Source organism: Myotis brandtii, unplaced genomic scaffold (genome assembly GCF_000412655.1).
Source record: "Myotis brandtii unplaced genomic scaffold, ASM41265v1 scaffold517, whole genome shotgun sequence".
In the NCBI taxonomy this organism is placed as follows: Eukaryota; Metazoa; Chordata; class Mammalia; order Chiroptera; family Vespertilionidae; genus Myotis; species Myotis brandtii.
In genome coordinates this window covers 2421873-2436902 of record NW_005369706.1, presented here as the reverse complement: position 1 = coordinate 2436902, position 15030 = coordinate 2421873, and the positions used below count along the sequence as shown (strand labels likewise).

Here is a 15030-nt window from a genome sequence, read left to right as displayed (position 1 = left end):
GAGCCCGGCTGAATGGAAGCCCTTTTCTGGGGTTTTGTTTAGCTTCTTATTTGCAACATAGTATATAGTTGCTTAGAGTTGCAACTGAGAGGCTGGCAAGTTAGGTGGGGAACGTTGGAGTCCGCAGTCACTGAAGCAAGCAAGCCTCCCTGTTTGCTTCAGTGCCTGGCTGCCGGCCGCCATCTTGGCTGACAGTTAATTTGCATATACTCACTGATTAGCCAATGAAAAGGGTAGCGGTCGTACGCCAATTACCATGTTTCTCTTTTATTAGTGTAGATACTGTAATCAAAGTTATGGTAATGTGGTGTTATTAAGTAAAATAACTCAAGCACTGTCATTTACCTTTCTATACTATGGTTTATTACAAATGTCTCCTACCTAGTGTCAGTAAAGTTAAAGTTTGTTCCTTATTCTTTTTGTTACTTTGGGTGATTATTTACAAAAGTATAAACATGTCTTTCCCTTATCATCTTAAAATTAGAAGTCCTCAACCTCTATTTATCAATCTATACTAATAAAAGCCTTGGTGGCCCTTGTGCCCTTGCGTGATGCCCTCACGTCGTCACAAGATGGCCACCATAAGATGACCAGCAGGGGAGGGCAGTTGTGGATGACCAGGCCAGCAGGGGAGGGCAGTTGTGGGTGACTGGGCTGGCAGGGGAGGGCAGTTGGGGGTGACTGGGCCTGCAGGGGAGGGCAGTTGGGGGCGACCGGGCCTGCAGGAGAGGGCAGTTGGGGGTGATTGGGCCAGCAAGGGAGGGCAGTTGGGGGCAGTTAGGGAGCGATCGGGCAGGCAGGCAAGTAGTTAGGAGCCAGCAGTCCCAGATTGTGAGAGGGATGTCCGACTGCCGGTTTAGGTCCGATTCTGCAGGCCTAAACCAGCAGTCGGACATCCCCCAAGGGTCCCAGATTGGAGAGGGTGCAGGCTGGGCTGAGGGACACCCCCCCCAGTTCACGAATTTCATGCACCAGGCCTCTAGTCCATTTATAATAGTCTGGGTCTTGACCCTTATCTGTGTTAAAGGGGGAAATTAACATCCCAAACTTCCCCCCTACTTCTTTCTCCTGCCCTCACTTTCAAATTCTATCCTCCATATCACCCATTAAAAAATTTTAAGGTTTTCCCTAACCCGTTTGGCTCAGTGGATAGAGCGTCGGCCTGCGGACTGAAGGGTCCCAGGTTTGATTCCGGTCAAGGGCATGTACCTTGGTTGCAAGCACATTCCCAGTAGGGGGCGTGCAGGAGGCAGCTGATCGATGTTTCTCTCTCATCGATGTTTCTAACTCTCTATCCCTCTCCCTTCCTCTCTGTAAAAAGTCAATAAAATATATTAAAAAATTAAAAAAAAAATTTTAAGGTTTAGATCCAAATATACTTGTCTATAGGTTGATTCTGAAAACTGGAAATAGACACATCATTCACAGTACATGAATATATGAACACTGTTCACTGAAGAATCAAGTGATGCAGTTTGATTCTTTAAAAAATAGAGAGAGAAATATAACTCCTTTACTAGTACACTTGGGCAACCTTAGGGAGAATGTAAATGGTTGATTTCTCTTACACTCCATGAGCTGCTCAAAACACCACCACATTTCAGTGCGATCCATATTCAGACCAACATTCTCATAACCTTGATGTTTTTCTTCGAGCTTCTACAGTTGAGTTTACTGGAGGAGGAGAGGCAGCTTCTAGTCTTCTAAGGAAATGTCTGCTAGAATATGGGAATTAAAATAACAACCTTAAAAACTTTTGCTAATTTCCCCTGTTTTCCTGTCTTGCTTCTCACTGCAGTTAGATGACTCTTTGGGTAGGAATTTGACCTTATTTCTTCAACCTACTGCCCAAATATGTTTTTAACTCTGGGAAATGTAAACTGTCAAGTTCAGATCTCCTTAAAACTTGAGCAAGAGTGCTGTAAGGCAGAATGTCTTTGAGAATCAATCTCTGTTTTTATATTAAGCATACAAAGTATTAAAAAACATAAAAGTGACAGTGTTGGGTCCAGCTCCAAGAATGTATTTTTCTCTGAGCATATCTCTTATACATATATCATAGAAATTACCCTAAGACATTGCCAGTAACTTCTTGATGTCAACTCAATTTGTACTAATCATTAGAGAAGTTTAACCAGAAGGCTTTAAGTAACACTTCAATTGTTATTATGATTAAGGAGAGAAGACATCTAGCCTACTATATAACATACACCGTCCTGGCTTTTATATGTGAGTATTATTTACTATAACATATATTACTACATGTTATTTTTATATTAATTACTAGAGGCCTGGTACACGAAATTCGTGCATGGGGGGGGTGGTTCTCCTCAGACAAGCCTGCACCCTCTCCAATCCGGGACCCCTCAGAAGATGTCCGACTGCCGGTTTAGGCCCAATCCTCAAGATCGGACCTAAACCGGCAGTCGGACATCTCTCTCACCATCCGGGACTGCTGGCTCCTAACCACTTGCCTGCCTGCCTGATGGCCCCTAACCACTTCTGCCTGCTAGCCTGATCATCCCCTAACTGCTCCCCTGCTGGCCCGATCACCCCCAATTGCCCTTCCCTGCAGGCCTGGTTGCCCCCAAATGACCTCCCCTGCAGGCCTGGTTGCCCCCAATTGCCCTCCCCTCCAGGCCTGGTCGCCCCCAAATGCCCTCCCCTGCTGGCCATCTTGTGATAATGTGGGGGCTGCCATGTTGTGATGACGTGGAAGTAGCCATCTTGTAGTGGCCATCTTGTGATGACATGGGGAAGGACATCTTGTGACAAATGTGGGGGCGGCCATCTTGTGATATGAGGGCGTGAGGGTCAATTTGCATATTACATCTTTATTATATAGGATTATATTATTTTATATTTATTTAAAGAATTGATCCACATTTCCTGGGAGCTGAGATTGACTTCTCTGCTTCCTTCTGTTAGAGATCAGGGCATCTGACCCTACTCCTGGTATGAGATACATTATGTAACCCTGATGCCCATCACGTTACCCCACAGTCTCCCCTACTGTTAGTATTGATCCTATCTTTCATCTTCTCTAAGCTCAGGTTCTTAGACCCTGAAATCACCTTAATTCATCTCTAAAAACTTCCAGTGCTGCTCTTGGATCTGGTAATAGATAATGTCAGCTTTCCTCCTGAATAAGTGACTGTTTCCTAAGGAGCACAAATTCCCTGACTTGAATCCCAGAATATCAGAGCCAGAAGGGACCTCAAGGTCACCTAGACCAATGGTTCCAGCCTTGACATTTGGACTCACCAAGAATCTGGAGTTATTGCAAGTCTTGGAACCCATACATACTTATAGGGGTTTGTTTGTTTTCTTTCACTGGGCCACAAAACTGACACCATTATTATGTGGTATCCATAACTTTATAAAATTAAAAAGAGTTTTCATACTCTGAAAATATGAGAACCACTGATTCACATAAGCTTCCTCATTTTACAAATGGGGAGAAAGCCCAGAAAATGGCTTGATTTGTTCAAGGTCACAGAGTAAATTAGGATCATGTTGGGATCCAGGAGTAATCTTTGGATTCTCAAGCATCAACCTATTCCTCTTTCCAGTATCCCAACCTCCCAAATATCATAATTCTCACCATTACATAGCAGCTCCCACAGACACTAGTGCTGAGGGGACTGAGGGTTCCTACCTAGCTGGATTGTGCAGAAGTGACTTCTCCCTCCACAGCAAATGCGAACTTTTTTGAAAAGTATTGCCAGGATAAAATAAACAAATATCCTCAGAGAGAGCACTAGTAATTTAAAAAATTTGTCCCATCATTTTTCAGAGATCTTATCTTGCCCCTGGTCCCCACCCTGGGTGAGTGAGAAGTCTACAGCCCAGAAGGCAGCTGATTAAATCCAGGGGAGGGACCCACCTTTCTGGTCATCCATGGCTCTAAAAGAGAGAGTCAGAACCAGATTTCTTCCTCAGGGATTCTGAAATTAGAACTCTGAGAGACCGAGTCGGCTGGAAAAGGAGGTTGGGCAGAAAGGTGATGATGAAATATTGGGGCTGTTGGGCATTTTGAACCACAAACTCACAGAGAAAGAGAATGAGATGGGGATGGAGGTGGGAGAGAGATAGCAAGTCTGTATATACACACGAGGGGCCACACAGCTAGTGAAAGGGAGACAGAGAAAGAGAAGGAGAGAGGAAGACACAGAGAGAGCATCTTAGATTCCATCTTGCTAGTTCCTAGTTCCTGTCGCAGGAGATTCAACTTCCCTAGGATTCCAGAAGCTCTTTGGATCTTAAAATGAGTTCTTTATACTTAAGCTGATTTGAGTGGGATTTGCAGTCAAAATCTGCGGCCATCTTTGGGGGAATCAATTCAGATCTTATGAATAAATACCTCTGAGCACTCAAAGCCTGAGATATGGTGGCTACCCAAGACTGCCTCGCCGCTGAGGCTGTCTCATCAGAAAAATGAAGAACAAGGGCACTTGAGCTGCAGCCAGCACCAGCCCACACACTTCAGCACTGACCATGGACACACATTGGTCAGTGAAATCTTCTATTACAAGAGCCTCAGGACACAGCCTACCCTGCAATACACAGCCCATAGAGACCTCATGTTAATCCCAGCTGTTTCTAGATTTCATTCCTCTTCAGAAGAAGCCTCTAAGTACTTGAGAATAGGAAAGAAGGTTCTATATAATTACTCTAGCATCCTTCATTTCAGTTAAAAAAAAATAAAGACTTTTATTTTGAGGTTTCTGTTCTATAAGGCACTTGATATAAAACATCTAGTTCTGAGGCAATTTAGAAAAAAATAAAAGTGTGCCCTGTGGTGTTGAAATGTATTTATCTTTTCCTGTTCTCAAGGGCAAGAAATAAAAATAATAGTAAATAATAATAGGTTTCCAGTGTGGTGACAGAAAAAGGGTATCAGCAAAATCCCATGGTGGAAATAAAGTAGAAAACAAGGCAGAGCAAGATTACAGTGGGAGAAAGACGTGGAACACAGAGAGAAAGCCGGAAAGGAAAACAAGGGATTGTTGATGATAGCCAAGGTTCTCAAAGCACGGAGTTCTTTCTGATTCACCTACATGAGTAATGGTAACAGACAAAAAAACAACAAACTAAAACAAGGCATAAACAACGTGGCGCTAGGATTGCACATCTCAGGGGTGCAACATTGTTAGAATCGGAAAAGGAGATTTGGGGGAAAATAAAAACGTAAAATTGTGTGAAGTGAATTGTTGATAAGAAAAAAAGGGATATGAGAAACACTGAAAAATCTTTAAGTCACTGTCTCTAGGACACATTCTAAGTTGTTAAAAGAGTTGGTTAATGGGTTTAGATAAATTCTGACCATTATATTAAAGAGCACTGTAGATGCAATATTTCAGAAAGTTGTCAATATAAATACATTTCTTCAAGATATTAGAGGAAAAAATAAGAAAAAAAATGAGCTTACATTGACCTAATTTTCTCTTCAGTCTCCTTCCTAAAGAAAGGGCTCCCTGGAGGGCACTATGCTAAGTGAAAAGCATCATTTTTATGACGACTGCTTTAAAACCGTTGTCAGGTAAACCACAGCTCTTCATCTTGGTGTTGGTATCTATTGATTGTTTCATTTAGTTTGAGATCTTCCTTGTTCCTTGGTACGATGAGAGATTTTTTTTTTCTTTTTAATCCTGGACATTTGAAATATTATGTTATGAGACTCTAGATCTTATTTAAACCTTCATTATTTTATTTTTTTCTGGCTTCTTCTTACACTAATTTGGCAGGGAGAAGCGAGGGGCCTACCTCATCACTGTCATGCGAGGGTGGAAGGCCAGGTTTCTCACTTGGCCTTTGTTGACACCCAAGGTGGGGGCTCTCTTTACTGCTGGGTGTGGGTGAGAGAGTTGGGCTCCTCACTAGGCCTCCACGGACATCTCCCTGGCTGGGCAGCACCAGGTACCCCTCAGACAACCTCCACTGACATCATGGTAGGGATGTGGGGGACCTCACTACTGTCGGGCAGTGGTGAATATCCTGACTCTCCATTAGGCGTCCTCTGATACATCCCAGTCAGGGTGGGGAGGAGCCTCACTATTGCCAGGTATGGATGGAAGTCCAGGCTCCCCAGCAGTGCTCGGAGGAGGCCTCATCACGTGTGGGAGAGAAAAGTCCTGGCTCTCTAGTAAGTCTTTTCGGACAGCACTGTGGCAGAGAGGTTTGGGCTCCTTTTAAAGCCCCACAAGGGTGGAAATCTGGACTCCCCAATCAGCCTTCTGGGGGTGGGCATAGTCACTGGTTTTCCATTATTATCTAAAAGGTTTCTGTCTTGCTGGGCTGTTCCTTTAGTTGGGATTTTTGGTCTATACTCATTGGCATTCAGGTTGCCAGACTCTTTAGTTCCATGTCTGGGATGTATAAGGCAAAATAAAAGAAAACCCAGGGAACTCACACCATGTTGCTCCTTGGATTCTCAGATCTCTAGTCTGTGTGCCTTCTTCTCTCCACCTTGCAGAGTCTTCCCGTGTGTGTTTTATGAAGAATGTGCAGGGCTTTCAGTTGTACTTAGTGGCAGGACTAGGGAAAGGTACATCTATTCCACCTTCCCTTATGTGGAAGTCTTTACACATCACTTTATTGCTGATAATAACAGTACCTGCCTACAGATACCTCAGAGGGTATTGTGAGGATTAAGTGAGTTGATTGGACCTTTGAAACAATATCTGGCACATAGTGAGCCTATGTAAGTGTTAGAGCATTTTGTTATTGCTAAGGGAACAGACTCTGGGACCAGACTTCCAGGGTTTAAATCCCAGCTCTTACACTTAATAAGTGTGTTAATCTTTGGTAAATTATTCTATCTCTCTATGCCCAAACTTCTCCACTGTAAATGGCAATAATAATAGTTTCTTTTTCACAAGGTTATTGTGAGAATAGTTAATATATCTAAAGCACTTAGACAATTGCCTGGCACAAGGTAAACTCTAAGTATTTGATATGACTATTTTAAGCTTAAGTACTTTATTTTCTCCTCAAAACACCCATGAAATAAGTAGTAAAGCATAATTATCCATTTATAAATAAACAGAGATTCTGAGATATGCAGGGAGCTGACCAAGGTCACAGAGCCAGTAACTGGCAGGGCCAGCCTCAGCCAGGTCCAGGACTCATACCATCATATGAGCATTGAGCTGAGGTTTGGTTAGGAGTGCAAGGTGAAGACCAGGATTCATGCTTAGAGAACATGGCAGGCAGACAGGTACAGAAATCACACCTGAGTCCACAGGGTGGCAGAGGACAGGAACAGGGTGGAGAGAGGGATAGGCAAGAGTGTGGTTGGTGGGCTAAGTCTATGTCTAGTAACCGGTATTGAAGAAATCACCCAGATTGTTTCTAATGAAATACTTCTGCCCCAGAAGATGTTCTGTCAGCGTCTCCTGTTCACAGGGCAGTGGAAGGCTTCTCTAATAGCCACCACCTGCAATCCAAGGCAGTTAAACATTCTTCAGAAAGAATCTAGTTCCAAGAAAGCAGAAATTATTCCTTCTTCGGTTCAAAATGTCCTCAAGTCTGACTGCAAAGAGGGAGCTTCCTTCTCACCCCCACGCACTGTTGCCCCTGCCTAGTCGGCTGTTTATATACTTCTGAGCCTGCCCACATCCAGCTTGTATCTCAAGGCCACGAAGCCTTCCTGGAGACACCAGCCCACACTGAGCTCACCGCTTCCAAACCCTGAGCATTTCATCATTTCTGCCCCATATTTTGAGATGTATTTAATTAAGCACCATAGACTGTCTGGTCTTATGTTTTTCTTGACAGGTTTCACCTACCTAAGTCTTGTGTAACTAGCAAGACCATGGCTCTTGAGGCAGTGGTTACATTATACAGGTTTTGATGAGGTATGGCCTCACAGCATTTGACATAGAACATGGTACTGCACAGTGAGCCAATTCATACTTGTTATTTCTAAAACAAAAGGTCACCTCCAAGAAGAGCTGCCCCTTCTTGTGGGGTATGTAGGGGCCCAGGTAATATTTTTTTCTGCAAGGCTCTGCCTAACTAAACGCTTTGATTTAAAAAAATGCTTTATAAAATGTGTAGGCCCCTGGAAAGTATGGTGATTTATTGATGAAAATTCAGAATAATGGGAAGGAAGAGGTGGAAGAGATACTTTGATATGTGTTTATTGTCAACCAGGGCAAATGCCCAGGAATCATCTCTTCATGTTCTTTCTTGTCAAATGTGCCATTCCTGGATAATTTCATGTTTTTCTTCCTAAAAACGGTGTAGCAATGTTGTTATTACTCAGAACATTACAACTCTTTGGAACTTGTTTTTATTGAATCCATACAAAACTTCTCATCTCTGCACGTATTTAATGTTAGTTATATCATTTGTGCATGATATTGAGGTTCTCCATCATAACTAATAAAATATATAAAATAAGTATCATTTTTATAATAAACATAACCCTGAAAAAATCTCTATGAAATTATTTGTAATTGAGTTAATTTACTAGCTTCACTAAACCTTATTGACAATGTTATTATTTGCTATCTAAAAAAATGATACTTCTATTTAGTGATTAAGTACGTGCACACACACACACACACAGCCAAGAACCTTCATGAAAAATTTGATTTGGCATTTCCCAGTAAACTTTATATTAACCTGTAAAAAAAAAAAATAAAATAAAAAAAAAAAATGATACTTCTATTTAGTGATTAAGTACATGCGCGCGCACACACACACACACAGCCAAGAACCTTAATGAAAAATTGCTGGATCTTGATCAATACTTTAGAAGAGTTAGCCTATACTTTGGCAACAGACAATTCTTATAGTTTATTCAAGTAAAATTAGCCTGCTGATCTGCACAATTTTAGAGTCAGAGAGGATGAAATACGTAAGTTGGAAAGATACTCATCTCCTTTTAATCAAATACTGACCTAGCACTGCCATTTGTTGTATGAATCTGGACACTAGAGGCCCATCCTGGGGTCTTTCCATCACCTGCCTCTAGATTCTTTTCTAGTTTTATGCAAAGTCACTAAGAAATCAACACCAAAGATTTCATCCAAATTAGTTAAAATAAGTATGGTAACATTCACATTAAAGAAATGTCACTTTCTGTGTTGGCTTTGAATGCTCCAATGCTCATAGTGAGATAAAAAATTAATAAATGTCACTTAGCTTCTTTGATTTGTGAGTCTCTTAGGCATATAAGTAGAAGCAACATTTATTATCTGGTGCCTTCTAACACTGTAGCCCAGGGATGGGCAAACTACAGCCCTCTCCCCAACCCCCAATTTTAAATAAAGTTTTATTGGACCATAGCCACACTCATTCTTTCACCTGTTGTCTAAGGCTGCTTTCATGCTACCATGGCAATGTTGATTAGTTGCAGCAGAGACCATATGACCTGCAAAGCTAATCTTTTTACTTTTTTATCCTTTACAGAAATGTAGGCAACCTCTGAGGCAGACAGTCAATAGGAGAAACTTTGGAAAGAAATGTGGCCAGGAAAAATGTAATCTCTTTTTAAAAAAATATCTACCCAAAGAAATCATTTATCTTCAATAAAATAGGTCCCTAGCACAGTAACAATAAATTCGTTTTACAGTTGATTTCCCATTAAGTTCAGATTGCAAATGCTCACTAGCCCTTTCAAATACTTTTGGTGATGTATCTACCAGCCATGGGCAGCATTCTACCCTGGGCCAGAAGTTATCTTCAGTTTTGCATTTTTCTTGCTTAATTGAAAGAGCCAGACCTAATTTTATTGAGGTTAATGAAGTCCCAGAACCTCATTAATGACTAAATAACCTTTCTCTCATAGCCACATGGTTATTTCAGAAGGAGTAGTTCACTTTAGGAACATATATTCCTATTGTATTTTATTAGAACACTAGAGGCCTGGTGCACAGATTCGTGCACGAGTGGGGTTCCTTGGCCTGGCCTACACCCTCTCGCAATACAGGACCCCTCAGGGGGTGTCAGACTGCCGGTTTGGGCCCAACCCCTACAGGCCAGGCCAAGCCAAAGGACCCCACTGGTGCATGAATATATGCACTGGGCCTCTAGTATGCAAATAAGATCTTTGGTTAACCTCTTCCCACCCTCCCCTTTCCCCCCTTCCCTCTGAGATTCATCAGTTTGTTCCATGTTTCCATGCCTGTGTGTTGAGCATCTGCCCCCTGGTGGTCAGTATACGGCATAGTTACCAGTTGAATGGTCAAACGATCAAATGGTTGCTTAGGCTTTTATATATAGAGATGGCATTGGCCTGTGCTTAAAATTGGATTTCTATTTTTTTCAATATATGTCTTTCAAGTACTTGAGGTACAATTTTTATGGCTTTTCCAGACAAAAATTCACATGTATTTGTTAGGTAAATGTTACAGAAACAGAGTGTGTATCAGAGCGGGAAGAACATGCCCTTAGGGGGCAGAGGGACTGTGTTCATCTCAGGGTTCCTTCTCCCACTCTGTGTGACAACCTTCTGAACCTCTATTTCCTACCCTTAAGCAGAGGTTATCTTCACATTCTGCATACATGGGATTGTGGTAAAGATTTTAAATAATGCACACATAGTCAGAGCTAGGCAGGTTCACAAGTGGTAATTTATTGAATGGTAGTTAAGTGGGTGCTGTCTGACTGTGTCTCCCATCACCATCCCCAACAAAATTCATACGTTGAAATCCTAATGTCCTCAGTGATGGTGTTGGGGGGGGCGGGTGGGAACTTCTGGAGGTGCTTAGGTCATGAGGGTGGAGCCTTCATGAATGGGATTAATGTTCTTATAAAAGAGACCCCACAAAGTTCGGGAACCCCTTCACCAGGTGAGGACACAGTGAGAACTTGGAGACCGAAAAGGGCCCTCACTCAACCGTGCTGACACCTGATCTTGGACTTCCAGCCTCCAGAACTGAGAAAAATCAATTTCTGTTGTTTATAAGCCACCCACTCTGATATCAGCAACTCAAATGGACTAAGGTAGTGGGCCTAGTCAGTTTTCTTTCCAAATTGTTTGGATTTGATTAAATTTTCCTAGAAGTAAACTAGATGTCTAAAAGTAGTGATGCTTACTATAAATTTATTCAGGTCACCCTGGCTGGTTTGGCTCAGTGGATGGAACCGTAGGCCTGCAGACTGAAGGGTCCCGGGTTCAATTCTGGTCAAGGGCACATATCCTGGTTGCACGCTAGATCCCCAGTAGGAGGCGTGCAGGAGGCAGCCCATCAATGATTCTTTCTCATCATTGATGTTTCCATCTCTTTCTCCCTCTCCCTTCCTCTCTGAAATCCATAAAAATATATTTAAAACAAATTTATTCAGGTCAACTTTAATAGGTTTAGGAAGCTATACCTTTACTGTAAACCATGGTTTCAAAACACTGTTTCTGGCTCCAACTATAAAGAAGATACACAGGTGAGGGAACCCAGCAGGCTCCAGCGTGCCAGGCACAGCCCAGAGACAAGGACACTGCCTAAACCCCTCTCCTCACCCCTGCCATCCTTCACCAGTGCCTGCCACTGGGCACACAGCAGGCCAGGGGATGGCTGTTTGGATAATCCCCTGCAGATCTCCTGTCCCCACAGGAAAGACACTGGTCATCCTTGGGAGGATGAGGCAAGGCTGTACAGTGCGGTGCGTCCTACGCGGGGAGTGTGCACAGTAGAGCACTGAGGGCAGCTGCGAGGTCGGGCCTGCATCCAGCCCTGCAGCTCTGAGCCGCGTGACCTCAGACAAGGCCTCGGAGGGGCCGAAGTCAGCCGCTCCCTGACGAAGGAGATCTCTGTGGTCCTGCTGAGTCTCTAAGACCTTCTCCCTCTGTGAAATGCCCCATATGCTTGGACTTTCAGGGAACAGGCGACTATATGCTAACATCAGGTATCTGCTTTCTCTGATTTGGGACAAGTTTCTCAGACATTTGTTAGAATTATATTTGCTATTTTCTGAATTGCTATGAGTTGGCCCTGGCAATGACCTGCTTTCCAGAGGTGTTGGTAGTCCCCAGCTGGCTTCTCTCCTCCCAGTGTAAAGACTCAAAACAGCCACTCTGTCCCCCATTCTAGAATCTTGCTAGAGGTAGGTGTCAGTCTAATTGGTTTGCTCTGGACAGAAATCACTTTTATCCCCTCTTTGAATGTTAGGACAATACTTACCAATCTCTAGTTTGGGGTCATTTGCTTATGGGCCCTTAGCGCAATTGCTCTTCCAGGCACTGCTCCCAATGGGAAGGGGCTCGCATCCTCCCAACTGTGCTTTCTGCCCCCTGGCTGCTGGCTTCCCATTGAATTCAGGCGACAGGGGGCCGAGGGAGGGAATTTGGACTGAGAGAAAAGGGGAGAAGTTATTCTCTTCCCCTCTCGGTGTCAGTGTCAGTGTGGAATGGAAGCAGCGGCAGCGGGGCAGCCGGGGTGGCCAATGGTGACAGCAGCGGCCACAGGAGCCTCGCAGGGCCACCCCCTGCGTCTGCTGCTGGTCCCCGAGTCTCCGTGGCACTGGTTCAGGGAGAAATTGGTTTCCTGTGATTACTAATCTCTCAGTAACCTAATTCTCTTTTCTTGCTCCTTCAGCCTTTCCAACATCCTTGTAACCAATTTTTATAATAAGTTCCCTCTGTTTCAATATCTAAATCATTTGTTTTCCTAAATAGATCCTGACTAATACGATGCATAATTTTTCAGAGCTTGAATCCTTAAACTAATTTAAAGCTGCTCTGTGATTTTTTTTATTTTGAAACTCAGAGCTTTAAAAATCTAGGTACAACCAGCTGCTCATTTCACAGACTCAAACCAACAGAATGTAAGGGGAAAAAAAGTGTTCTTGTCAAACTCCAATAATATTTTTTTAAAGGATCTAAATTATTTAATATATTGAAAGGTGTTCATAATTTGTTGTTTGACAATATACTGATTATGAAAATATTTTACTGTTACCATACTCACTGTGATGAAATTTATTCTACAAACCACTTTCTCCAGAGTATTTTTTAAAATCTCAGGATTATACAAAGCCACCTGACAAAAATAGACACAATAATTCCTGGGCCAATCATTTCAAAGTCTGTCTTCCCATCTGTTATCCAAAGTTTAGGTCTATACAACCAAAGTAAAACAGAGGGTTGCATAATTAATCCTTTGACTCAGAAACAAGTAAGAATAGAGTAAGGAGGGACATCTGTGCTCATTTGACTCAACACTTGTTCGGATATAGGATTCCTTTGAAACATCCAATAACCATAGAGTGAATATCTATGTTTGAATGCCTTTGTGATGGGATGTCATTACCTTGCTCATTCATTTTTTTGGATAGCTCGGATTTCCAGACATGTGTCCCTTTTATTGGAATGAGCGGGCATGGCTGTAGCTTCTGCTCATGGGGATTAATTACTCCATTTAGGTGTATAAGAGTAAATAGAAAGACCTTCTCCCTCTGTGAAATGCCCCATATGCTTGGCCTTTCAGGGAACAGGCGGCTATATGCTAACGTCAGGTATCTGCTCTCTCTGATTTGGGACAAGTTTCTCACATTTGTTAGAATTATATTTGCTATTTTCTGAATTGCTATGAGTTGGCCCTGGCAATGACCTGCTTTCCAGAGGTGTTGGTAGTCCCCAGCTGGCTTCTCTCCTCCCAGTGTAAAGACTCAAAACAGCCACTCTGTCCCCCATTCTAGAATCTTGCTAGAGGTAGGTGTCAGTCTAATTGGTTTGCTCTGGACAGAAATCACTTTTATCCCCTCTTTGAATGTTAGGACAATACTTACCAATCTCTAGTTTGGGGTCATTTGCTTATGGGCCCTTAGCGCAATTGCTCTTCCAGGCACTGCTCCCAATGGGAAGGGGCTCGCATCCTCCCAACTGTGCTTTCTGCCCCCTGGCTGCTGGCTTCCCATTGAATTCAGGCGACAGGGGGCCGAGGGAGGGAATTTGGACTGAGAGAAAAGGGGAGAAGTTATTCTCTTCCCCTCTCGGTGTCAGTGTCAGTGTGGGATGGAAGCAGCGGCAGCGGGGCAGCCGGGGTGGCCAATGGTGACAGCAGCGGCCACAGGAGCCTCGCAGGGCCACCCCCTGCGTCTGCTGCTGGTCCCCGAGTCTCCGTGGCACTGGTTCAGGGAGAAATTGGTTTCCTGTGATTACTAATCTCTCAGTAACCTAATTCTCTTTTCTTGCTCCTTCAGCCTTTCCAACATCCTTGTAACCAATTTTTATAATAAGTTCCCTCTGTTTCAATATCTAAATCATTTGTTTTCCTAAATAGATCCTGACTAATACGATGCATAATTTTTCAGAGCTTGAATCCTTAAACTAATTTAAAGCTGCTCTGTGATTTTTTTTATTTTGAAACTCAGAGCTTTAAAAATCTAGGTACAACCAGCTGCTCATTTCACAGACTCAAACCAACAGAATGTAAGGGGAAAAAAAGTGTTCTTGTCAAACTCCAATAATATTTTTTTAAAGGATCTAAATTATTTAATATATTGAAAGGTGTTCATAATTTGTTGTTTGACAATATACTGATTATGAAAATATTTTACTGTTACCATACTCACTGTGATGAAATTTATTCTACAAACCACTTTCTCCAGAGTATTTTTTAAAATCTCAGGATTATACAAAGCCACCTGACAAAAATAGACACAATAATTCCTGGGCCAATCATTTCAAAGTCTGTCTTCCCATCTGTTATCCAAAGTTTAGGTCTATACAACCAAAGTAAAACAGAGGGTTGCATAATTAATCCTTTGACTCAGAAACAAGTAAGAATAGAGTAAGGAGGGACATCTGTGCTCATTTGACTCAACACTTGTTCGGATATAGGATTCCTTTGAAACATCCAATAACCATAGAGTGAATATCTATGTTTGAATGCCTTTGTGATGGGATGTCATTACCTTGCTCATTCATTTTTTTGGATAGCTCGGATTTCCAGACATGTGTCCCTTTTATTGGAATGAGCGGGCATGGCTGTAGCTTCTGCTCATGGGGATTAATTACTCCATTTAGGTGTATAAGAGTAAATAGATGTCCTAGTGTAGTTGAAAGTTTTTAATTTTTATTAT

General features: G+C 42.6%; 1 long non-coding RNA gene across 1 annotated transcript in view; it reads left to right on the top strand.

Annotated features, from left to right (window-relative positions):
* Positions 1 to 15030, top strand: part of LOC106728008 — a 28313-nt gene that overhangs the window by 4682 nt on the left and 8601 nt on the right. Inside the window, exon 2 of the long non-coding RNA XR_001364237.1 lies at positions 2178 to 2229. This is a non-coding gene — a long non-coding RNA (uncharacterized LOC106728008). The remainder of the gene's footprint in view (positions 1 to 2177; positions 2230 to 15030) is intronic.